Consider the following 26,372-nt stretch of genomic DNA (forward strand, 5'->3'; position numbering starts at 1 on the left):
AATGTTGGAGGGTCTAAGCTTATCTCTGAAATCTTTACTCAGTAGCTCAGGATCACACAGATGGTCCTAGACAGTACACATTTCTGGCTGATAAGCCACATGGTCTTCCAAAAGCCTTTTTAATGCTGCTTTTTACAAAGTAAAATTCTGAAGAGATCAGCGTTTTCTATGGCTATTCAGACTACCACATAGGCCCATTCTGAATGCAAAGAAACAGAAAACGTCGTCGTCTTGTTTACCAATGTATGGCTGGCTGCTAGTAGCTATCTTCTAATGAATTTGTCTGACTAATGTAGCGTCGGAAGCAAACCCTGCTTTCATGCTCGAACACTGCATGTATATCAGAGCTGAAATAAATGACCTTACAATTGTATTCATCCAATTACTTACATTTTTTAGTAGATGCTGCAGAGCTGCAGTATTGATTCTTTCTGTACCGTGCAACATGGATGAAAACCAAATGGAAATGCTAATGTTTATTAAACATAACCATAACCACAGAAAATAGGATGATAGCCTGACAACAAAACAAGACTGGTGGGAGTCTGGGTTCCTGGCTGGTCCTACTTGTGACACTCCCCCCTTGGTTTCCCTGTGATTCTTTTTTGCTAGACCAGCATCCTGAGCAGTGCTAGGTAGCTTACTGGTCAGTTGTGAACAGCATTGTGCAGCTCTAAGCTGCAGTGTGTTCTAAGAAACAGTGGGGTTGAATCTCCCCCAGTGGCCCAGAGTGATGTTACAGGGTGGGAAATTCTAGTGTTGTCTGGAGCCAGTCATCCCCTGCTGACTGTTCCCCACTGCTGATGAGGAAGCCCACCAGAATCAATCCGCTCAGGAGAGGTTGAGCAGAGGGCACTTTGCCCAACCCAGAGCCATCCTTGACACTTCATACACAATGCCTCTTGTTTTAGCTTTCCATGACTGTATGATGACACTGGAGGAGCTGCTTGCCTTCCCACCTGCACTAGCTGTTGGGAATTACACCCAGGTGTACTGAAGGAAGGTGGGGCTGGAAGAAGAAGAAAATCAGGATATGCCACCAAAAGCATATTTGAATACATGTGCTTGCATGGCTTCCAGAAGGCGTCTATGATCTTGTGGTGTTCATAATATAGTAGGTAAATCACATGCTTGTACAGCCATTTTGTTTGTGTTTCTGGGTAATTTTTACAATTTGCAGTAGGGAGCCTTCTCTGTTGTTAGTTGCCATGGCAAATATGATGAAATGTGTATTATTAGTGCACACAAAGTGTACCTTCTTTATTTTGCTCTTGTATCCACTTGCTGCTTCCTTTCAATGCTTCTTTTCAATAGGACTGAAAGGAAACTAATAAGCAAATAGTCAGTTGTACCATTTCACTCTTTCAGGTGGTGTGTTGTGTCACTATTGAAACTTCAAATTTGGGGGAAATTGTGAATTTAAGGTACATACACTTAGAGCGGCAATGACAGTCATAGCAATCTCTCTTCCTCACTGAAGGGTAGTTATTCTTTTGAAAGTCAAAGATATGTGATCTTCATGTCAAAGTGGATTAGCTAGCAAAAAGCAAATGGCATCCTTTGCGCCTTGAAGGAACCATGTAAACAAAATTGAGACTTGTTTGTTGTATGCAGAGCACTTAATGCCCACAATTCAACACAAAAGTATAGCGTGTCCACCAAACTCAACAAACTAAGGTTGCAGTTCTGTTTTCCCCTTACTTGCCTGGGGGTAAGTTCTGTTGAACTCAGTGGGTCTTACTTATGAATTGACATTCCTAGGCTTGTGGGGTCAGTCTCTCTCTCTCTCTCTCTCTCTCCTTCTCTCTCTCTAATGCAAAGGAGTCAATGGATTGTGTCGCTGCATTTTTTTGCACATGAATCAACATGTTTGCAGTTGTGATGTATTTAATGCACTCTTTCCTTTTCATTTTGAGTGGTGTGCATAGGGCCACCCCAAGAAAAGACAAGGTGTTGTCACACTCCATTCTATGTGCACAAGCCAACTGGTATGGCAGATGAATCTTGTGTCAAAGCCGGCAAGGGATTGTGCCTTCCGCTGCATCAGAGGCTTCAGGGTAGTTCTGCAGATGAGGGACAGGCTGTGTAGTAAGGGGCTAAGGAAGAGCAGATGGGGCAGCTACCACTTATTGCCCCCTAGCAACTGCTGCCTGTGGTGGTAGCCACAGGGTAGAGCTGGCTTCAGGTGAATAATAGATATAACATATTAAGGAGTTTGTACTGGTCTATTGGAAAAAAGCTCAGACATTCTAAATTATGCATGAAACCGGCACTCCCTATACACAAATCAGAACAAATTGTGGAGCTGGAATTTTAAAGAACCTCCAGACTCAGAAACCACAAAAAAGAAATGGACGTAAAAGCCCATAGCACAACTGTACATGTAGCTAGTATATCCTTCCCTTAACTTCAGGAGCAGAGCTATTAAAAATAAATACCATTTTATGGTTCTAGGGAGATCTTCCAAAAGCACCTATGAGATTGAGGAGCACTGAATCCCATTGATAATGAATTAGGCTTCCATTCCCAGCTCCCTGTTGTGATTTGAAAAACCTGCCCCAGAACCGTTCTGCACTGTGAATCCATAAACAGATATAAATTTTTACAAATTATATCCCTGATGCAAATTTATTCAAGGGGAGTTGCAGGCAAGTTTCTTCTCATTTATAAAATTCTCTGTAGTCACTAGGAAACTAGAGCTATCAATCTAAGGTATTTGCTGTGACGTCATATGTTCTAGCTGAAAAAAACACCCCTACTTTTAAAGTTACAATTCTAAATCTTGGGCTGTAGATCATAATGATCAAGGAAAAAGGAAGAGATCCATGGGGCAAAGGGGAGGGACAATGTGTTTTGAGACAAAACTGGAGGGATGGCAGTGTCCTTGGCCACCCCAACTAACTAATACGCAAACCTGTAAAGAAAGATGTAACAGTGTTATTTAGAAAGGACATGGGGAAATATATTTGACTTTTCACTTTAGGGTTTCTTTCTCCTTTTTTGGTAATGTCTGTCAGCCACTGGCATTAAAAATAAAATGTCATTATCTGATAGATTCTGAAGCTTCAATCTTGAACACTCCGAAGTTCCTGTGTTTATGTGTGTGTGTGTTTAGAAACAACAACAACATGATTTGGTTGCAGGTATTGGTGGTCTGAATTCCATCTTGTATACAATTTTACGCTTAGAGTCTGAGGGGCTTTCGTAACCCCTAAAGATCTGTAAGGGGGGGGACAGAAACCTGCTGCTGCAGTATTATTAAAAAGGCAAACCTGAAGGGCAGCAAATACCATCAAAGAGATGCCACAGTTTGATTTGAATGAATATCAGAAGGTCTTTTTGCCTGCTCTGCTTGGAAGATTTTGAGAGACAGATTAATCCTTCACATCTTTCATTATTGAATTGCAAAAGATGCGGCATTCATCCAAAGCAGATGCGCTAACAAAGTTTTTAATAAAGGTCACTCATTGCTCAGCCGTTCACATTCTGCATGACGCCCCAGCCACCATATATAGTTTTAAAATTAGCCCACCCCAATTATTTTTCCCTTCAGACTTCTCCATTATCACATTTCTAACATTTGCATGTAGATTTGCTTGCAAACATGTTGATGATTCCTTTTTACGGATAAAAACAACATGATAGAAAATGCATTCCTCTTTTGCCATGGCAGTGGAATCTTGCGACATTTTCCCTTAAGAATATCACCCACGGTCAGCCAGACTGATCTAATGATACACTCATAGAAAGTTGCTAAATGTTCATAACCGCATTTTGCTATGCTGAGCCACTGCAAACAGCACTGAACTTAGTAGACCCATCATCTGAATTGCTGTAAGGCAATTTTAGATGTGCCAAAGTTATTCCAGCCCATCATTATATCTTATATATTTTTCAGTACCTTGCCATTTCCTACTACCATTATGTCATCAAGGTACATGATATTTTTCAGACTAACATAATCAAAAGATGGATACGTGTCCCACAAAAGACTTACAATTGTGGGCGTCCGATGGCCATAGTCTATAACAAGACCATCCAACATTTTCCTGCTGAGGCACCTTTCAAGAAGATGTAATTAAATTGGTTTCAGATTCCTGGATGTTCTGGATTTAATTGGGTTGGAAAAACACCATGAACACAGTGTCTTCTGAACATTTCTCCCTTTCAAGGACTCTTCCTATTCACTATTTTGAAGCATTTTAAGTTTTGATAATGGCATCCTTGATGACAGTGCGCATACTAGCCCCACTTTTCTTGGCAGGTTTTGAACTCCTTAAAACCTGCACAGCCTATCAAATTGGAGATGGAGGAAAGTGGCGTGAGTGCTTGAATTAGGAGTGGCAATGCCTCTGACATTCAACTTACTTAGTGATTATTGTCTTTCTCTGGCCACATAACATCACACCCTTTCCCCATTATCAGCTACATGCATCTGTTATTCAAGTTTTCTCTCTTTATATGTGAATTTCTACACGACTTTCTGTTTGTTAAACTTAAAAGCTGGCATACGCTTACACTGAAGGTTTTGGTTTTTTTACATGCTTTGCCTATCCTATTGTTTTCTCCAAACAATACTACATCCACTGTCCACTGAACATAGTTTTAAATGAGATAAGCAAAGAAAATTGAAAGCAGGAACACCCACTCTTGCTGTCTTCTGTTATCTGTGCATGTGATTAAGCATGCAAAGTGGTACATAGTGGATGTTGGAGCTCCTTCTTACATTGCTTTGATGGTACAGCGGTGAATACAGTTGGGGATCTTTCTTCCGCTTTTAAGTAGGCGAATCCTGGTGTGGGGATGAACCAGTGGTGGGATTGTATCTCAGGAAGAAGGTGGGCCTCACAGATTATATGAGATTATTTTGTCAAGATATGGTTGTTTGTGGGCCATTATTCAGTATTAAGGACTTAGGTCATCCTTTTTCTGCCTAGCAGCCACATGACCCTTGGTCAATTAGACCATAGGTGTGTCTAATTTTAATATTTAACTTTCAAAGGGCAAAGTTTTGCATTACTGTGAGGCACCTTATGGAAGCAATCAGTAAAAAAATAAAGATAGCAAGTTTATTTATTTATTTTTTTAAATGGACAAATGGGGAGAGGGTGTGCTTGGAGGACCACAAAAAAACTTTCTTCCATTGCAGTGTTGCAGCATTTGACCTATAGGAATAGTCCATATATTTTAAACTAAAGTTGGAAAATTTGGGGGGAGCCTTGGGGCCCCAGAAAAAATTGGATCAACATGACAATTTAAAGAAATTGTGGGGAGGGTCTTGACACCTCACAAAAAACCCGATGGGCTGTGAGTTAGTCACTTCTGATCTAAGTCAAGAGGTAATTCAAGGAGACAGGCAACAGAAACTTGAGACATTCTAAAGCCTATTTAAGTGTATACAGTATGTGTGTATATTTTTTCCCATTAAATTAATTTTTAGAATAAACTTGACAACAAATGTTCTAAATTCTTTTTTTTCTTCTTTGTTAAAATGCCATGGATAAAAAGTTAAAAACTGAAACTCCTAGTTAAATGGTAGGTTCCTACCACCTTTCGTTTTAAAATAAGTGGGTATATAAAGCCACACAGAATGCCACACAAACCTATTTCACTTCTGAGATGAGCTAAAGCATGGACCTCTCCCTCATGGCATGAGACATCTCATGCTATGCTAATGGTAAGGAAAGGAAGACTATTGCAACTGTTCTCACAACACCAAAATACATGAGAAGGGGTCTCACAACCCCTGTAAATCCTTCCATGTAGCAGGCTGGTGGGGCTGCTGTCTCTGACTTCCTATTTTATCCATTTTATCCTAATAATTCTGTGACTACGCCTGGAGTTTGTTAAGTTTTTATATCCAACAGGATGCACACTAGGAAAGAAATCATTACTCAAACGTAGTTAAGATCGTTATCTGTAGCCATAAAACAACAGGTGGTGGGACAACTGGGACATATCCTTAACTCAGACATATTTGTTATTGGTCTCATAGCACCCATGAATGCTAACAGGAATTAAATACCTAACTATGCTTTCCCCCCTAAATTTGTGGTAGAGCGTGTGAAGCAAACAGCAGATACGGTTTCTCCACAAGTTGTATCTCTCCTTGGAAGAGGATGGGAAATACAACATAATGTAACTTTTTTTTAAAAGGAGCTCTAAAATCCAGGTATCTTTTGGGTCCACTTAATGTTTTATGATACAGTTTATGATCCTCCTGGAAAAATAATAATGCATTGTTCATATACAATATATCTATGTGGAGTAGAGTGGGAAAGGGTCATAGCTCAGTGAGCATCTACATTGAATGGAGAAGGTCCCAGATTCAATTTCTGGCATCTCTAGGATGCCAGATCTCCTTGGAGAGACTCCAGTCTGAAACCCTATAGGGCCACTGCCGGGCTAGATGGATGGCCAAATGTGTGAATGTGAAATGGATAATTGGAGAGAATCATTATGCAGGGATGGGAACCCTTGGCATTCCAGGTGTTACTAGACTACAGCTGTCATTGTCTTCGATCATTGGCCACTCTGGCAGAGGATGATGGTAACTGAAGTCCAACAACATATGGAGGGCCAAATGTTCCCTAGTCCTGCATTATTTGGCATTAAGAGAAGTATACAGTGCACACACACCCCAACCTGGCAAATGCTACAAATGATGGATAGTGGGGCAGGGAAAGAGCTGTGGTCATGGTATTCTCCACATCCTGGTGTTATTTTATTGATTTATTTCATGAAATTTAAATACTGCTTTATGGTTTGTTTTTTTAAAAAAAGACCTCAAAGTGGTTTCCAACCCCCCCCCCAAAAAAACCCTCAGGATGTGAGATTTAGGAGTGCCATTTTGAAATATGGGATCTCACTTCCAGCCTGGCCTGTGTGGGTGTCTTGTCCCCGATGTTAGGATATTCCATTCCACCTTAAGTACAGGTGTGACTGTTGTGTGTCACATGCCTGTTTACATCTCAGCACAGCTTGCTGGGAACTTCTGTTTGTGTATAGCTTTTGCTTTTGCTGCCTTGCTTTGGACATGAAGGGGAGCGGACATGTTTTTCCTTTTGTCCTGATATATGCTGAATAAACTGCTTGTAAGTATGTTCACACATGCCTCTCCTGCCACTTCTGTTGTGCATTTTACTCTGCTGAGTGTGCGTGCCCAGCTTCTGAAGGCTTCTGAAGCTCGGGTCGCAGTTTCATGCTGATCCAAGGACTGGAGATCGCCCGGCACACCGGCTGGTGGGCTGGGGCCAGCTGGGGACCTGCCAATTGCCCCGATCCCTGGGCTGCATCCCAACACCTGCAGCCTAGATGCAGCAGTAGAGTTCTGAGGCTGGGTCCCTGTAAGGATTATGAGCACATGAGTGGCAGCAATAAGTGTTGACAATATGGGTGCATATTCCTGCATTGCAGGGGGCTGGACGAGATGATCCATGGGTCTGTTCCAACTCTATGCTTCTATGATTCTTTGAATACTTTGTTGTAACTACCTTAGTTTTTCTGTAATGCAATAAATCCATTCCATCACCCAATTCCCACTTGTATGGTTTAGGTTCTGTAGACATGAGGACAGAGTGATGTCACCAAGCATGCTCTTTCCTGGCAAGATCTTACATAGCCCCATGTTGATTTGCCATGATTGGCTGCAGGGTTGTGGGAATCCTGTTATCCACTGTGACACTAAAGAAGTATAAGATGGGGCTTAGTCCCCAAAGTCATTGACTTCAGTGGGATGATTTAAATTTATTGTACCACTTCTTTTGTAGGTGTAATGTTACCATGTCACAGGTGGGTGACAGGCAATGAGCCCTAAATGAACATTGTATCCTAAATTCTTCTCCTCCCTCACAACTTCCCTGCTCCATCCACTTTTGGACCTTTCACTAGCTAGCCCAGTAGTGCTTCATCATGTAAGGGTTTGTCCAGCAGGAGGGCTGAGTGATCTAATCCTGCTCAATAGCTGTAACTCATTGGTAGGATTGCACTGAACATGTGCCATGCTATGTGTCATCATGCGCTCCTTTTTCTAAGAACTGGTAAAATAAGCAGAAACATTCAGCTTTAATATTTAATGAATATATATTAAATGTTCACCCAACTTCATTTTTTTTAAGAGAGAGAGAGCACACAACTACTAATATTAACTGCCCATTCCTACAACACAGATAATTCTCTCCCCTGACCTTTTCCTTGAGTCATTTCATGCATTAAAAAAACCAAAAAACTAATTGCCAACTCTTCCTCATCTGTTTCCCCTGTATGGCCATACCTTGTTGCTTATTTTCAGACACAGGGAAAACCTTAAGTTTGATGTAGAAATGGAAGGTAAAATCAGAATGAAAGAAGGAAGGAAGGAAGCCTTAAAGAGCCTTTACACGTCCAACTAATTTAGTGACGTGTGCTCATCATTATGTGTGATTTTTGGGTTGCTCCCTATCTGATGTTTTGGTCAGATTTCAAATACAGGGGAAAGAATCTCTAACACACTCACAAAGTCAGGGTGGGGGAGGTGTTCTGGAAAGCAGTAACATCCCTATGGTCAACCTCTATGTTAAAACATTTCTAGAATGCAGGGATCTGACAATGAAAGATGTTTCTGCGTGTCTATTGTCTTCAATCCTTTTTTTTTTTTTAAGAAACTATTCAGGCATACCCCTGCCCTCCAAATGACAAAAGCAGTGAATTAAGTCAAGCCATTTCCATGTACATACATGCATATGCGTGTACACATACAATATTGCATTGTACCATTATGAGGCCACTGCTCCCATTTTATATTAATCCACTATCAAGCATATGCATGTTTCTATATGAGTGTGGGTAGCAATCCCTTTCATATGCCTATTCCAAGCCTTCAACTTTAAGCTACTACAGGTATGCATAGTGCTGGGGGTGGGTGGAAGAAGCTTACTGCTTCTTTTAAGATCCAGATGATTGGAGGGCAATTGTTCCCCAGCACAGAATTCCAAAATCAGTTGGCAGAATCAGTTGGCAGGCAAAGGAAACTAAAGATTTTGAAGCAATCAATCAAGGCCAACTAACCTTAGTATTGGGAACCTGACATATTGTCTAAGGTATTGTTGCTTATATACCTCTTAGCAGGGGTTCCTCCAATCTAAAGGGAGTGGATGGCACTGCCGTCTAAACCATTAAGCCTCTTGGGCTTGCCGATCAGAAGGTTGGCGGTTCAAATCTGCGAGAAGGGGTGAGCTCCCATTGTTCTCTCCCAGCTCCTGCCAACCTAGCATTTCAAAAGCATATCAGTGCAAGTAGATAAATAGGTACTGCTGTGGTGGGAAGGTAAATGGCATTTCTGTGTGCTCTGGCACTTGTCACAGTGTCCTGTTGCGCCAGAAGCAGTTTATGCATGCTGGCCACATGACCAGGAAAGCTGTCTGCAGACAAATGCTGGCTCCCTCAGCTTGAAGTGTGATGAGTCCCGCACCCCATAGTCACCTTTGACTGGACTTAACTATCCAGGGGTCCTTTACCTTTACCCTCTGATCTTCTGCAGTCTGGCTATAGGAAGCATAGAGCGAGAGATGCCCCTACCATTAGGCAATGTCTTTTATTCTGTTCCCCACCAAGTTATTTCTTTTTATGTTATTTTCCTCTTTGGAAAAATGAAGCAGAAGAGAAAACTCTGAGCATATCTGTAACCATTAAATAGACATTCAGCAAATAACAACAAACTTGGTGGCAGTATCCAATAAATTATGCACAAACATATAGTTGCTCTAAGACTGTGGACATGTGTAATAAATTTCTCCTCTTATCAGTCTCCTGGTGTGTTTTATAGATTAGGTTTTCCTTTTATATGCCAGAGGCAGGGGCAGAGGAGGCAAAGAGGGGGGCACTCCCTGTACATGCCCCTCTAATTTATCTTGAAGAGAAATTTGGGAGGTGCTTCAAGAAGAAATATTGCAGTGTATTGTGGTCCCAATCTCTCTCTGGAGAGGTAGACAACAATATGAAACATGCAGAATTCCAACTCATTTTTCTCATGACAGCCCAAGTATCCTATCTTTAAAGAATTATCAGGCAGTGTAAATTGAAGTGTTAACATTTCTTCAAGATGCAAGCTTAAGGTTTGCCCAGAATCCACAAAACTACTTTCCTTTCCACCCCCCCTTTAAACTTTCTGTTCATTCTTATTTCTATTTGGTACAACAAAAGCATCTCCAGCTAGTTCACGTGTTCCTGGTGTGGGATTTTCTCATACAAAGGTTGAACATGGCTCTGTGAAATAAATAGGATACAGAATAAGCTGGGTGGGTGGGTGCCTATGGCATTGAAAATTGGAAAGTGTCATCCATGAAATTATGCTCATATCTCTCACTCTCCAGAGAACGGGTGCAGTGGAAGTCAACAAGGAGGTGAGAGCCGCTCCACCTCCCCCCCCCCCAACATGTTGAAGAGTATTTCTGCCTTGAACATTGAGTGGTCTTATAGGAGATACTGTTTTGGAGCTCCATGCCAGCATCTGTAAGAAAATGACAGAAATGATGACAATGCCTCCCACAGTTGTGAAGAATGATAATGTTCAGCACAGAGGTCCCCCTGGTGCAAGCACTGTTATTACTGTGAGAATTGCTTCACCAGTAAGGGTAGATATGGGTATTAGTAAGAGAAAAGCAATGCAGATCAGAAATGAGGAAAACACATGATATTTCCAATATGTTATCCTGTGGCAGAACCATGATTTCACTATTGCTTAAATGGCTTTTACCAAAATAGTTCTTTATATCTATACCTATATCTATATCTATATATCTGTATCTATATCTGTATCTTTATGTATATCATCTATATCTATATCTATATCTATATCTATATCTATATCATCTATATCTATATCTATATTTATATCTATATCTATATCTATATCTATATCTATATCATCTATATCTATATCTATATCTATATCTATATCTATCCATGTATGTTAATAATCAAATAGCTTAAATATGGAGAGGAAAGGAGATGAGGGGATGTGTGCTGCCCTTATTTTATTTTAACTTCATTTTTTCCTGTTCTCTTGTTTGCCCCATGATAGTCACTCTTTGCACCCTGGTTTTAAAGACAATCTAATGCTACAGGGATGTAATTACATTTACACCAGCATTCCTTCTATCGTGTCAACCCAAAGAGTCACTCAGTAGGCTTCTTTCTCTAGCCTCCTGTGATACAATATTTTGCCTTCTAAATTCGAATGCTCTTTGGCCCCTGCAATGCCCCACCAGAGGCACATAATTCAAGATACCAACCAACGTAGTACAGAGAAGAAGGAAGCCAGCATTCCCTGCTTCATAAAGTGTTGCACAACATATTCCCAAAGGAAAAATGTTTATATTTTTAGAGCTAATATATAAAAATAGCCATCTTGCTGGAGACAGGGAGACAATATTGGAAGCAGTACTTAATACTGTAAGTGTGCAATCCAAAGATTAAATTCCACTACAAAGAAGAGTCAGGGGCCAAGTTCATGTATCCCTTTAAACAAGAGTTAAGGTTAACTGTGGTTCAAAGATAAATGCATAGTGTGCTGGTGCATGGGAAGAAAATTGTGGCCACTTTGCTCCACCCCTGCTTGTGCTGTGCTACCAAAAGTGAAGCTATGGTTTGCCTGAGCACTGTATCCATGGTTTGTCAGTCCAAACCAACCATGAGATATAAGCAAGGTTCTCTATGGGTTACCACTCATGGTTTGTTTGGGGAAGAGATAATCCAAATGCATGGCTTAGCTCCCAGTAGTGCAGTAGAACAGGGCAGGAACAAAGTGGCTTCAGTTGTCACCCTTTGCACAACCACAATGAGAGTTCACCTTTAAACCATAGTTAAGTATAACTACGGTTTAACGAGACATGTGAATGAGGCCTTTATTGGAAATATTTAGTACCATATAGGTGTACCATTACACTAGGATGTTGCCTTCCTCTTTCTCTCCTCCTTCAGTGCTCCATATTTTCTGAAAAAGTGAATGTCTGTTATCTTATATAATCTTCCCAGGCATGTTCTGTCCATATCTCAAAATGCCATTACTCCTGATTTAATAGATTCCAAATTCTCATTTGAATTACTTGGTAACTTTCACATGATGAAAGTGTGTTCTGGATGAATCTCCTTCCACTACACACCTAAGGTATCTGTGGTATGAACATGAATTACAGTGGTACCTTGGTTTTCGAACGTAATCTGTTCCGGAAGACCGTTCGACTTCCAAAATGTTCGAAAACTGAGGCGCAATGGGCAGTCTGCAGAAAACTGTAAAAAATAACACGTACATGCAGTGGAAGGCGTTTGACTTCTGAGGCGCGTTCAAAAACGGAAGCAAGTACTTCCGGGTTTTCGGCATTCAAAAATCAAAACATTCGGCTTCTGAGAGGCTCAAAAATATTATCACCACAGTACACCTCAATTTCTTAATGTCTGAATCTCCTCATTTGCACAAGCTGAACTGAAAAATCCGATATTGTTCTTAATTGTACTTTGTTCAAGCTATTATCACATTATATTGTGATAATAAACAAAGCTTCCAGCTTTGTTCCATATTCATTGAAATTACTAAACACACACACAAAAGAGGAGAGCTTTCTAGCACATTCCTTGTCACATTAGTGGATATAGAAGTCACAGCTGAAAACACTACTAGTGTAGTGTTACTCTAATGTGATAGGATCTACAATTTCTTCTCTGTTAACATGTTTTGATTGCATTAGTAAAGGAATGTTGCCCTTGTTAGGGGGAGTAAATGGTGTACCTCTCAGTTATGCATGGAAAGCTTCCTTGAGGGACATGAATATGGAAATTAGAGAATGGCAAGGGACTATTGATTAGACTGGTTTAGTAGCTGGTGCAGTTGATAGCATCCTGTAATCTGAGGACATGTCCAGCTGATTCAAACAGAGGAAATGCCTTATTTTGGTGTATCTGATGCAACTACTCACAGGCACACTTCTATAGCCTATGTTGGTTGCTCACATGGCTGACTATAGCGCTTTTCAGCTGTTGAAAGTGAACGTGACAGGAGGAAGCCTCATTCCCCATTTCAATATCCCCAATGGGACATTTAACCGTGTTCAGCCAAATAGGGTGATGTTTAGCACAGAATCAGAGTAGGTTTTGTGGTCCACCTAGCTGACTACCTGCAGAAAGTCATTGCATACATCACTTAGGGATGTTGATGTATTTTGTATAGAGCAGGATGAAGAGAGCTCAGGACCAGGAGCTGAATGTGGCCCTCCTGGCCTGCCTCTCTAGTGTTTCATACTTTCCCTGGGTCTCTCCTCTCCCTAGGCTGTAACCCCCATCAACACTCCTTCATGCCTTCCTCTATCTCTTTTGCTTGGCTGAAATATGCCATTGAACTGTGATTGTATGGGCCTATGGCCGTAATAAATGAAATGAATGGACTGTGATAATGTCTCTTCTTTGCCTGGAAGGAGGTTGTGGAGGTGTGTGTGTGATGTTGGGGGAAGGGTATAGAAACCTATATGGCTGCAACATACCATGCAGTACATTCAGATGTAAGAGTCACATTCATTGATCTACACACTTTTGCCTCTGTTCCTACCCTCCATGGCATTTCCACAGAAGGGAATTCAGTCCTTGGACTGAAAACAGTTCCCTACCCCCTGGAATAGAGGAGAAACACTATTAATTCACCTCACATTGATTGAGTCTTATTAACCATTATCAGGCACAGAGTTACTCAGTACTTACACATCCAAACTTTCTCCTAAAGCTCTTTGTGCTTATCATTATTATCAAAAAGTAGTTCTACTTTGAAGTGCATTATGGGGAAAGACAGTGCCATATTTAAGGCAGACTAAGTTTCCCACCATGTCACTTGCAAAGCCTGAACAGATTTCATAAAGGCATGTGAACCTTGCCGAAGCTAAGTGGGTCTTAGATTGTTCGGCTGCTGAATACACTATGCACACATTGGGGAGTTCAAGTATGGAAGAAAGATGAGATGCAAATGAGAAAAATGTCCTCCTTCAGTTTGCTTATTGAAATGGCAAACTGGAATAGCAACTATGCATGAAGGAGAAGTTCATTCAGGGCTTATTCACACTTACCTTTCCTCTCCGCTTTCCAGGCACTGTCCACATTTTAAAGCTGCAAGTCCAAACAATGCTTTTCTTTCTCTCTTTTGGTCTGGAGCTTTTGCCATGAAAACCCATTCTTTGCCACTGAAACAGAGCAAATGGCAATCGGCTGAAAACCCCAATTTCTATTTGTTGTGCTTTAGCTTTAAAGAGCAGATTTTCACGGGGGGGGGAGGTAACTTGGACCTGTGCCAGGAGAGCACAGGACAAAAGTGTGAACAAGCCCTTAGTTCACTTTTAAATGTGAATATACCTATTTTGCACTTTACAAAACAATATGTAAACTGAAACACAGCCATAACACATACAAAAATGTTTATACTAAGGGAAAGTATGTGTACAAAGGCATATATTGGTGAAAATAATATACAAAATTCATTATACTGGGGAAAATAGCTTGCAAAAATGCATATATATTATGGGAAATTTCATGTGAAAACAGATGTTGAAATGTAGAAAACTGAACTTATGATTGGAAAAATAAAAAAACCTGATAGGAACTGAAATGAACAGATTTGCCAATCCCCAATGCCTACAAAGAAATCTATCTGTGAGAAATCTACCCCATTCTATTCCTGACCTCTGGGCCTTGGGCTTCTTGAACCTTAAATACTCCTGTGCTGAACTTTCCGCATGTGCCTTGGAAACATTCACAGGGCAGCACAGGAACAAAGAATGGGAAGTGACAAGGGAGAAACCCAAATACAGCAAGAGCAAAATGTACAATTAGAAGCAGTGGTGCAGAACTCAGCTTAAGAGTACAAGCTGCTGCATGAGAATGGCCAGTCTCCAATATAGTCCAGGGACTATCAAGCAAGTACCCTCTTTGAGAAGGAAAGAAATCGTTTGCCCTCATAATTGGTATGCTAGAGCTCCCTTTCAGATATAGCTTAATTCTCTACCAATGTTTTATATTCATAGACTACATCATGTCAGCGTAGAGTTGCTAGCTCAGGACACTCTGGAATGACACAGGAGGCTGCAACTGTCTGATAACGTAATGCATGTAGGGATGAATAAGAATACATTACATCAGAAAAATGCTGCAGGGAATTCTGGGATGGCCATCTTACTTGGAGCAGGGGAAGAGAAGGGGAAGAGTGCAAGCAACATGAATAACAACAGAGAAAGGCAAGAGTTGCAGATTTCTGTGGCCTGGCTTCATTCAAATGCTTTTCACACTTTACCAATAAACCTCCTATTTGTCCAGGAATTACTTCCCCTCTCTGTTAACAATATGTTTTGTAAAATGTTGAATGTAAGGAAAGCAGAATCACTCTCGGGTGCTGATAATGCTGCTATGATTGGGGGGAAATGGCTGTTTTTTTGTTAGCTGTCTGTTTATCTAGGGTCATATTCACTTTCAAGATAGTGCAAAGACTGTCTGCAATAGTGGCCTGACTACTAATAACTCAGCTCAAAGACAGCACCCACTGGTGATTTTTAAATTATTTCATTGAGGCCAGGCTCTCCATTGTTTGGTGGGGCTTGGCCATATCTAAATAGAGAGAGCTGACTTGGGATGCAGCAAACAGAGACACGTGGAAAACGATGGTTTGTTCTTTGGCTTTTCACAGCATACAACACTTTAGTTTTTAATTTACCAGTGCGCACCAGGTGCATCCTTTCTTCTCAGCTATTTGGAATCCATGTAACGTGTGATACTCCATTTTTATAAAACAATCTACTACAAACCACTTATACCAGGCACAGTCATACTGACTGCAATTTTGTACAATGGAGATAATGGCTGAATTAGGGTGTAACACTAAACCATGGTCAGATAAGCTGAGGAAAGGGTTACTGCTCCCTCCCCACTTGTCATATGTTTAATATAATGACCAGGGATGACACATGTTGCAACCCATCAGGGTGCTGGGATTTCCCACTCCCCATATTGCATCTGCTTTAATTCAATTAATTTAATTTTTGCTGCTGCTGCCAAAATCAGTGGAGTCCTAGAAAGACAGAAAAAAAATTGCTTAGGGGCCTGATCAAGCCTCTGGGCCAGGGATTAGTCTCTCCTTCTCTATGACACAGACTGTACCATGAAATTACTAAGATTACTCAGAGAAGGTGGTGGGATGTGATTCTTTCTGTTGCAGTTGTTGCTGACTTTGAATTTTTTTTTTGGTGCTTTTAAAACATGGGACTAATTAAAGCACAAAAGTTATGTGCTGCGTATTTCCCTAACCAGTTTGCAAGGCTATTGACTCTCCTGTGGTAGGGAATCAGCCTGAAAGGATAAGGCTATGAGGTGAGAAAAGTGCTGGAAAGTAGCTCATTTGGCATTTCAAATTGTCTTTGCTTTTACCTTAGCAGACCCATACGTACAGAAGATTGGAGCACAAACAAACAAACAAACAAAAAACAAACAAAAAAAATTTCAAAAGAAATTAATATTATCTCACCTGTCGCAAGGATGATGGGGAGGCTAATTTCTAACCATTTCTCTTTCTAAAAGCCAAAGTGAAGCGCCAGACAAAATGAGCTCTTGCAATTCAGAGGAAGTGAAATATCTGTCAGGTTATTGATTTGAATCTAGTTGTAGACACTGTAAACTGACTTGTAACCCAAGAAGGGTACGCTATAAATAGAACGGCTGTCTCATTAGTTAAGTGAGGAGCAAACAGCAATGGAATATGAAAGGAGGGTGAAAAAGAAGGGAGGAAGGAGGCGGTTAGAAGGTGGGGAGAGCATGCTAAAGATGTTACATCTGGTGCCTTGAACGAGATCAAAATGGAATCTGTAATATCAGATCCTTGGTAACCTGCAGGCCAACAGGAACTAAATTATTTAAGCAGCCTGCTCGGTGTAAAAAAATTAGTGGAATTAAACATGGAAATGTCCAACTAGGTCAAGCTGAACATTCCTCCTTCTGTCAGATGTTGCATAAAATATTTCACCTGCTGATATAGTTAAACCTATACTACAATTTCAACACAAATTGTCTTATATTCAGTTCTTCTGTGAATAAATGAGTGGCATCTTATGATACTTACAGCACAATCCCTTGCATGTTTTCTTGGAAGTCGGCTTCTCTGAGCTGATGTCTCCGAGTCAATGAATTGGGAGGAATTCAACATAGCACTCTGGCAATCACTCCGGCAATGCGGGGATTGCAGCTTTCTAAACAAAATGGTCCTCCCACCATGTGCTGTTCTGGGAAGTGGTCCCCTCCCCTAGGCCAATTTGGAAGGCATACAGGGGGGGGTGCGAGGGGGGAAAGCCCATTTTGCCTAGGGAAAGCCCATTTTGCCTACATGGGAGTCTGTTTTAAGGGCTTCCATATTCTGTTCCTACATAGAAGTGCTGCTGCCTGCATTAGGATTGAGATCTACACTTTAAAACTCTGAGACACTCGTGACACAGTAACCTGGTAAAGCAGCTTACACAGTACTTCTTTGGGGAGGGGGGCATTCATTGCCTCACCTGCCAGTCTCCACGATGGGACCTTTCAAAGCACTCTCCTAGCTCAGGTGGCAAGAGATAGCCGCTCCCTCACCCAAGCTGGAATAGCAGAGCACTTTGAAAGAGTGTTGGACCAGCTTTTGGCCTATGTGAACTGCCTCTTCTTAAAGCAACAGAGACAGCACTTTGAATGAGACCGTGTGACATTCTCATGTAGCATGGTGCCAAGATGCATTTTAGCACAGCCCCCAGCAAATGTGGATTGAGACTTAAAGAAGCAAGAAGGAACAGTCAGTCTTCTCACTCCATTAGCCCACAGATTTGGAGAAAATATATCCCAGCTCCTTCAGTTTTGGGACCGATTTTTTTTCATCCCATGCCCCAAGACTGGTAGACAACATTTGAGCTGAAAATTTTGGCTCAGCACTGGATATACTGAAAGTGGGGCAGGGGACCTTGTATGGAATTACATTTCCTGTAATTATGCTTACATATGAAAGAAGTGGACCATTTCTTTCTCACCAGTTATTAATCAAAAATAGATGCACAATCTCTGTTTATTATTTGCATAAATCTGGCGTCCTTCCCTCTCCCCATCCCACTTGGCTTTCTTCACACTTTTCCATCTGACCTGGTTATTCCCATATCCCCCATTTAGCCGGCTACATTGTTGGGTTTAACCAGCCTTGCCCAATAAATAATAGAAAGTTCTCCTGCTTGAATGACCCCACAACAAACAGCATAAAAGCACTGTGTCACAATGCATCTGGATATCAGGGCGCCAGGTGACAGCTATGCATTTTGCCCAATCCCTGCTTATAGGGCTGGGAATTTGTGGTCTCGGAGAAATGCATTTGGTGTGAAAACATGTGCTATTTTCAGAAGATTGTGTCAGAACCAACAGGAAGATGTTTTGTGTGTGTGTGTTTACATTTAATGCAAATTATAGCAGCACAAGCCTCTTTTATTGTTGCATGAAAAGCTTTCAAAATCTGCTTTCATTTGCTACTATATTTAAATTTCAAAAGCTTCAGTGTGCTAAAGATTTTCCTTTTGTGCATCTCCATGGCATTGGAAAAGAGACAAAGCAGAGATACTGCCTGTATGCATTGGACCAATCAGAGACTATGTATAACTGGCCCAACAGTTGCTGGTGGTGATACTAACAGGGAGAGGGGTGTGATGAGCTTGGGCTGAAACCACGGACAGGTGTAAGCTGAAAGCCCATTCCTGTCTTTTATAATTTGAATATTATGTTCTTATAATAAATCACTGATACAATCATTTATCAAATGTTGTTGTTATTCCAGACACCCATTCCACCCACTACTACTCCTATGTTTTATCTGCTACTCTTAAAACTGCCATTCACTAAATCCTTGACAGACTGATTCCTTGATAGAATGAAACCAATCATTCTTTGATAAAATGACCCCAATCTAGCTGAACTGTAGCAGCACATTACACTTGTGGCAAAGCCTCTGCCCTCTGTTATGCTCACTGAGCTCCACTTTTTTCTGATGTAGGAGCTGCATACACAGGAAAAACCTGACCATATAACAGGCAAGCACTTGCCTACAGATACTGTCTCAAGTTTTCCACATCTTCTAACCAACTGATGGATGTCCAGTCTCTATCTTCATGTGTGATCCTTATAGCTACTATTCCCAGGTTACATCTGCTGTTCATTTTGGAATGTAGTTTATCCATCAGTGCTCTATATGTTTGGACACCTCTTAAGATATAGTCATGAAATTGGGCACAATGGTTCCTGAGATCGATGAGAAAGTTTCTGCCTATGTTTTGATACCACCAGACCCTCTATGTGTCCCTATTTTCCAGGGACATCCCTGATTTAGAGAAGCTGTCCCACTTTCTGATTTGATCCCGGAATGTCCCACTTTTCCCTGGGATGCCCCTATTTTCATTGGAGAAATGTTGGAGGGTATGGAGTTATCTGACCCCCAAGACATCAGAAGGCAATCCTGTACAGGGAAGTTTAAAAAAAAATGTTTAATTATATTATTATGTTTTTATATATGTTGGAAGCTGCCCAGAGTGGCTTGGACAACCCAGTAAGATGTGTGGGGGTATAAATAGTAAAATTAACATTATAAAATGGGACGTCCCTATTTCCACTGGAGAAATGTTGGAGGGTATGTTCCACTGCATACCATTTTGAATCAGGATGGCGCACTGTGCCTTAAAAGCTGCAGTGATTTGGACCTGTTAATAAACCATCACAAAATTTGACATGATGGTTCCCAAGATCAAGGAGCAGGTTATGACCTATGTTTGCCTACAACAGGATTCTATTTTGAATCAAGATGGCCAACTCTAGTATTTCTGAACTGGACACCTTTTAAGATATTGTAACAGCCATGCCCCCACTAGAGGCATCTTCCTCAGAGGATGACTTGTCACTCCTCAAAGTAGATGTTACAGAGGAGAAGGCTGCTTCAGTGGACTGTGTGACAGGGCAAGGGGAGGTGGGGCCTTCAGCGCTCACAGCCACCTCTGCAAGACACAAAGGGCCCTTGCACAGAATCAGATGTCAAATGCGAGCCTGGGAAATGTGGAGTCCTGGTGCCTAAAGGTGCCTGTCCAGTCAGTTGCCAGAGTGCCCTTGGGAGTAAGGGACTACTCTGGAAAAAGCTGTTCCTTATTAGTAGACCAAACTCCTTAGGCAATCCAGGTGGCCTGCAGTGGGGCTCTGAGAGCTCATAGTTCAAAGCCTTCAGTTCCTGGGAGAGAGTGCTGAAACAACATTCTGCTCTGTCTGTGGGATTGGCTTTGGTTATTTATTTATTTTTTGAAAAAAACTGAATAGCAAAAACAATGGCGCTGAAAAATAAGTATTTTTGTACGCATGTACTGCAGAAACCCTGAAGATATTGGCATAAAGCTAACAGCCATCATTTTCTTTACAGTATTTTTGTAAACGTTTACTTGGTGAGAGTTTGTTTTGTTTCTAGTTAAAAATATTTGTTCCTGCTCTGTCTTTATTAGTCATTATTCCAAATATGTAAATAATACTGTGATGTGGGTAGTGTGTCTTGCAGAATCTTTTTTATTTGTATAAAGAATAAAGACACTGAGAGAAAAAGAATCTACTTTTGATTGCCCTTTTGATAAATGAATTTGCTGGGGGAACTTTTCCACAGTGGTCGCAAAGCATAATTTTTAATACTGGAACTCTAGGTTTAAGTCAGCTGTAGTTTACCATTGTTGTGAAATAATCAGCCTGGATGTTGCAAATTCCTTACAGTTAATATATTCATTAATATTATCAAAAATTAGATAATAAATACTTTGGGTTTTGACATCCCTTTGCTTCTTTCTATTCTGTGGGTGGGCATTCTTATTAGAGGTGTGCATTCATTTTAAAAATGAATGAATGAGCCTCATTCATTCATTTCTTGTTACAGAAAATGATGAATGAAAATCTGAACAAATAAAAAATAAAAATCCATTCATTATTTTTTACTTGCCTATAAAATGAAGATCCTTTGTCTAACATGTATGAATTTTGGAAGGTTTGGTTTGGTAGTAAAGTAGCTGATATTGCAGTTTGCATAAATAATACAGAAGTTACAAGCTGCAGGAGATTGGCTGGATGCGCTATTGAGAAAGAACCTAAAGGACAAATGAACTAATGCATAAATTCAATTCCATAACATGGAAAACAGAATTAATTAAAGTATAAAATGAATGTAAAAATTACACACCCACACACCCATATAAACCCCCCACGGAAAGAAACAGAGCTATATATTTCTATATTTCATATTCCAAACTTGCATCTAATACTCTTCACTGCAAGAGAATATGTTTCACCTTCATCCCCCACACTTTATATGAGATGAACATGAAATTTGGGTTCTAAGAGTACCAGAGTGCTGTTAGTTCTCATGGAAAAATCCTGTTGTGATTTCTGAATGCCTCCTGCAGGAAGCTAGATAACACTGCAATTTTGATTTGCAAAAAAGCACAATTTCTTTGGGCTGAAGAACCTATTGATATATTTAGGCACCATGTTTAATGCATACTATTGACTAGATTCCAGAGGAAAAAATGTAGCCTGCATTGTGTGCACTACAAAGGAAAAAGGCACTTGTGCTTGGCACATCTGCTTCCATCTGCTTTATCGCAAATCTATTGGCCTGCTTTGTGATTCTTTCTCTTTCTGTCCTGGAAGATTTATTTGTGTTCTAATGTCATGCTGCAGTTTGCATTGGTGTCTATGTCATTCATATTTGTGTGTGTGTGTGTGTGTGTGTGTGTGTGTGAGAGAGAGAGAGAGAGAGAGAGAGAGAGAGAGAGAGAGAGAGCTCAGTTAGTTAGAGTGTGGTGCTGATAATGCCAAGGTTGGGACAGCTGCAAAGTCCTGCATTGCAGGGGGCTGGACTAGATGATTCTCAGGTTCATTTCCAACTCTACAATTCTATGATTCTGTGATACAAACTCAGCACTTTGGCTATAGATTTATATTCACTCTGCAGCCACAAAATATAAAGGAACATTCAGCTGTAGGTGCAATCACTGGGCCTGGGAGCAGCCGCTGAGACCACATAACACCAGTCTTGAAAGACCTACACTGGCTCCCAGTACGTTTCCGAGCACAATTCAAAGTGCTGGTGCTGACCTTTAAAGCCCTAAATGGTCTCAGTCCAGTATACCTGAAGGAGCGTCTCCACCTCCATCATTCAGCCCGGACACTGAGGTCCAGTGCTGAGGGCCTTCTGGTGGTTCCCTCACTGCAAGAAGCCAAGTTACAGGGAACCAGGCAGAGGGCCTTCTTGGTAGTGGCACCCACCCTGTGGAACGCCCTCCCACCAGATGTCAAAGAGAAAAACAACTACCAGACTTTTAGAAGACATCTGAAGGCAGCCCTGTTTAGGGAAGTTTTTAATGTTTAATAGATTATTGTATTTTAATATTCTTATTGTATTTCCCCAGAGTGGCTGGGGAAACCCAGCCAGATGGACGGGGTATAAATAATAAATGATGATGATGATGATGATGATGATGATGATGCAAGGTGAAAGGAGGTAGAATATACTTTAACACATCATCCCCACCAACAGTTTAATAAGATCTGCAAATTCAAGAAATCCAGGCCTGCAACCCAATTTCATTTGTTTTAGTTTTGAGTGATCCCATAACCAGGCCTCATCCTACCACCCCTTTCTTTAAGGCTAAGCTTAAAGGCCACCTTTAAGCCATTCCACATATCATGCAGAATGATCACTCCCACTAGCTGCAAGCTTAAATGGCAAGAACTATTGGGATTGGAGCCAAACGAGAAACAAAAGGGGGTATCAGAAAGCTCTAGTATAGGCAATGTTGAGATTTGCATCTTTTAAAAAAATGGAAAGGCGACAAAAACCCACCTCAAAAAAGCCTAGCGAGGACTGAGAATGGCGATTGAGGGTGGCACTGTGGTCTAAACCACTGAGCTTCTTGGGCTTACCAATCAGAAGGTCAGCAGTTCAAATCCCTGCAACAGGGTGAGCTCCCGTTGCTCTGTCCCAGCTCCTGCCAACCTAGCAGTTCGAAAGCATGCCAGTGCAAGTAGATAAACAGGCAAGTAGATAAATGCGGTGGGAAGGTAAATGGCATTTCCGTGCGTTCTGGTTTCCGTCACGGTGTTCTGTTGCGCCAGAAGCAGTTTAGTCATGCTGGCCATATGACTCGGAAAGCTGTCTGTGGACAAACACTGGCGCCCTTGGCCTGAAAGCAAGATGAGCACCACAGCCCCATAGTCACCTTTGACTGGGCTTAATCGTCCAGGGGTCCTTTACCTTTACCTGTACCAGTGTGTATAGAAAATTGACCTGTACAAACAATTAACACTGAAGGTTTATGTGCCAAAAATTGGTATTAATGCATAACTAATTAAGCACCCCAAGGGGCCATGTTCACATTCAAGTATTTCATAAGTTTTATATCCAGTTATAAGGATGAAGAAATGGGATTTGATATTTTGAAGTTATTTTGCAAACTTATTTCTTCAGATGGGTCATTTACAGTGTGCTTAAGTCCCGACTTCCACTGCACTACCCTGTGGTCTATAACAATGATGAACTGTACACACTGGAATGTCAGACCTTGTAAAACTGCAGGCTTTTATGTTGGTTGTTTGACTTGGCTAAGTGTATGGCTGCGACACTACATGGTATTTCTGTTTTTTAGTCTAATGGGAATAGCCTGGATTGTTTTCACCTGCCACAAGGAGCAAATGTCAACACGGTGTATTCAGGGGAAAAACCAGCTTCTCAACACTAGGAACATAGTGCTGATTTGACAATTGGCATTAGATTCTCAAACACTGTCCTTGCAGCAGGTGGCTTGGAATATGTGAGCATTTGTTTTAAATTGTCAGTGGACTAACCTACATTCAAGCTGCCCCCCTCCAGTGTATGATAACAGTTTTAATCTATGTGTGCATTTAAGTAACATTGCACAACAAAACGCCTTCAAGAGAGCCTCTGTAAGTTAAATTCCTCCATATTCTTAGGTCATGTCATGCCAACATTCAGGCTAGGAACCATTTCATTAGTTTTGCCGCCTGACATGTAAAACGCTAAAGACAAATTTATCAGCAGCATCTTTGTAGGATATGTCTGTCTCAACACTGACCTATAATCAAGAAAGATTGGAATTTTGGCATTTGCTAGCTGTTTAAAACCTCTCTTTTGATGATAAAGTGGAGAAAGTTGAAAGCCCTCATTTGTGCTTTGATCTAATAAAGAATGTAATTCCAATAGCCAGCTAGTGACTAAACTCTCCCCCCCACTGGCCTTTTTCTAGACAGCTTTTAAGGCATTGTATAATAAAATAGATACTATCTTGTGATGTATTGAATGAACCTTCTGAAACACAGAACATTCAAAACAACAGCTAAATGTTTCAAATCAATGATACAAGGAAATTGAGGTGGGCTGGAAAACAATATTTTATATCCTCTTTTGTGGTCATCGTGTTGTTGTTTTAAAAGCAGTTATTTGAATACACACACTCCAGGCCTGAAGTAGCCCAGAATTTAATTTACTGAGTTATTAACTAGTGCTTGAGCATGATAAGAGCCTGTGCCCAAGAATGAAGCCATATTAAATATGAATATGAATTGTTAATACTTCATTATTCAACTTATGCCTGTTAGCTCAATTGGTATCTATTTCCTTCTGCCCTGGGGTGATTTATTTGTTACCAACAACCATTTGTCTGGTGGGTGGCAATTGAAATAGCACTCATTGGGCCATATGAAAAGCAATTTCTTAAGCATTCCTAGTGCTGGAATTGGAAATGTTTCATTCATAAAGTCAGACTGTACATTCCTAATGAACCCAGGGACAGTGTGCAAATGAAGGTCAGGGGTGGGGAAACTGTGCCTTCCAGGTGTTGTTAGAATCAAGCTCAGCTGGTATGGTCACTGGTCAGGGATTATGGAAGCTATAGTCCAATGACATTGGGAGTAGCACAAGTTCCCAATATCTGGTCTAGGAACAAGGTCTTTCATGGGTGCTCCAGACCAGCCTTCCCCACCTGTGGCCCTCCAGATGTTTTGGATGATAAATCTCATCTTCCCTGACAATAAAACATCTGGGGGGCATGGCTGCCTTAGCATAGACAGCTTTGCTCTATAGAATGAGTATTCATGAGGGTGAATCACCATCACAGTGCCAGGCTGTGCCTTAGCCTATGCACACTCATTTGAATACACAAACACACCTACCTCACTCTCCACATAACCACCCAGCCTGATCTTCAAAAGTTCCTGACAATATTGAGAGAGAGCCCCATGCATATAAGATGTGCATGAGATGGAGCCTGCCATTGCAAGGCAAAACTCATATGTGCGTTCTACACAGATCAAATGTCAGAATAGAGCTATTTGTCTACTAAGTTAAAACCTGCTCTTTTTGGTTCCAGACAAAATATGTGAACATGACCTTTTTCTTCACTTTCTCCCCTCCACTGCCCACTTCCCTTTTCTTTGCAGAATATCCATATGTGTGAAGACACTCTGGTTGCAGACATCATAGGATTTTGGTCATTGCTTCATAACTGATGTTCTTTCGGTTGACTTTGGGCTATACTTCTAGAATTTGGAAGAGCTCTGAATGTTTGGTAACATCAACTGTGGTAGCCAGCATCACACGGAATTGCAGCAGGTAGGCAATTATGTAACATGAGGTATTGTGATTTTATATATATATAATATTGCTGCTTTGTTTCCACATTCTGTTATTTTAGTGTTACACTGAATTTCACAGTGAAAGTTGCCATTTTTGTTGAGTGCAACAATGTCTATGGAAAAGAAAATCTAACCTTCTACTTTGTGTGCATTTTTTCCTATCTACTTGCATTCATTGTCTCCCAAATCTGATGCTGTCTTGGGAGTGGTGAAAGGAATGAAAATCCTTTGCTCAGATAATTTTATTGTTGCTGCTATGACATGCATCTGTGACAGACATATGAAGAAAGCAAAGGGTTACTATCAGTTTGCTTCAGCTGCCTGTGTGTAAGCATTTTGTCATTTACTGAACTATTTTTAGCTAAAAGAGAAATGAAATTATCACACTGCTTAGTGCTACTCACATAATAAAAAAATGTGAATTATTCACATATACAGTACCAGTCATTTGCAGTAAGAATATGCATTGCACAGTTCATGACATGCCTGCTTCTTCCTATGTGGATTATACCAAATAAATGTTGAGAATCTAGATGAATATGCACAGGAAAAAAATGTGGACTGTTTGTCATATGAAGTATATAGTTTTGGACCCTATAATCTTATCTGAGCTTTTGCTCAAAAATGAATATATGTAACTTACAAAG

General features: G+C 40.8%; 1 protein-coding gene across 9 annotated transcripts in view; it reads left to right on the forward strand.

Moving 5' to 3' along the window:
- The window catches only part of DAB1 (DAB adaptor protein 1), a 568,090-nt gene that overhangs the window by 137,385 nt on the left and 404,333 nt on the right, over positions 1-26,372 (forward strand). For all 9 annotated transcript variants that reach the window (XM_053392306.1, XM_053392300.1, XM_053392292.1 and 6 more), the window contains exon 2: positions 25,531-25,702. The gene's annotated coding sequence lies outside the window, so the exon portion shown is untranslated. The remainder of the gene's footprint in view (positions 1-25,530; positions 25,703-26,372) is intronic.

Source organism: Podarcis raffonei, chromosome 6 (genome assembly GCF_027172205.1).
Source record: "Podarcis raffonei isolate rPodRaf1 chromosome 6, rPodRaf1.pri, whole genome shotgun sequence".
Classification (NCBI taxonomy): Eukaryota; Metazoa; Chordata; class Lepidosauria; order Squamata; family Lacertidae; genus Podarcis; species Podarcis raffonei.